The following is a 476-nucleotide window of genomic DNA, read 5'->3' as shown; positions in this document are numbered from 1 at the left end:
TCAGTTTCTTTGTATTTTAAATCAACATTGTTTATTTTTTTTAACTTAACCTAATGTAAAAGGGTGATAATTCCAACACCTGACAAGTTTGCAAATATTTTTAACTTTTTTTATTGTATTTGTTTTAGGGAAGAAAAACATAAAACTTCTGACTCAAAATCATTTTTTAAAGATAAAAATGTAGCTAAATATTAACATTTTAGTGATGGTTATATTTGTTTTTGATGATTTAAGACCCACTCCAATTAATATTTTGTTTTTTAAAACATATTTCACATTATGGAGAACATTTATTATGAATATTTAGATTAAAACTGTATTATTTTATATAAACTCCCTGGTCTGCATATTCTGATGCATCCACTTGCAGACAAATAGATCCATGTATGTCTTTGTTTTGTTTATTTTTGTGGCATGTGGCTCAAAATGACTAGATAGTTCCAATATTGCTCCCAATTTTTTTTTTTTTTTTTGCA

This window comes from Oryzias melastigma, linkage group LG10 (genome assembly GCF_002922805.2).
Source record: "Oryzias melastigma strain HK-1 linkage group LG10, ASM292280v2, whole genome shotgun sequence".
Lineage (NCBI taxonomy): Eukaryota > Metazoa > Chordata > Actinopteri > Beloniformes > Adrianichthyidae > Oryzias > Oryzias melastigma.
This window is presented reverse-complemented; position numbering follows the sequence as displayed.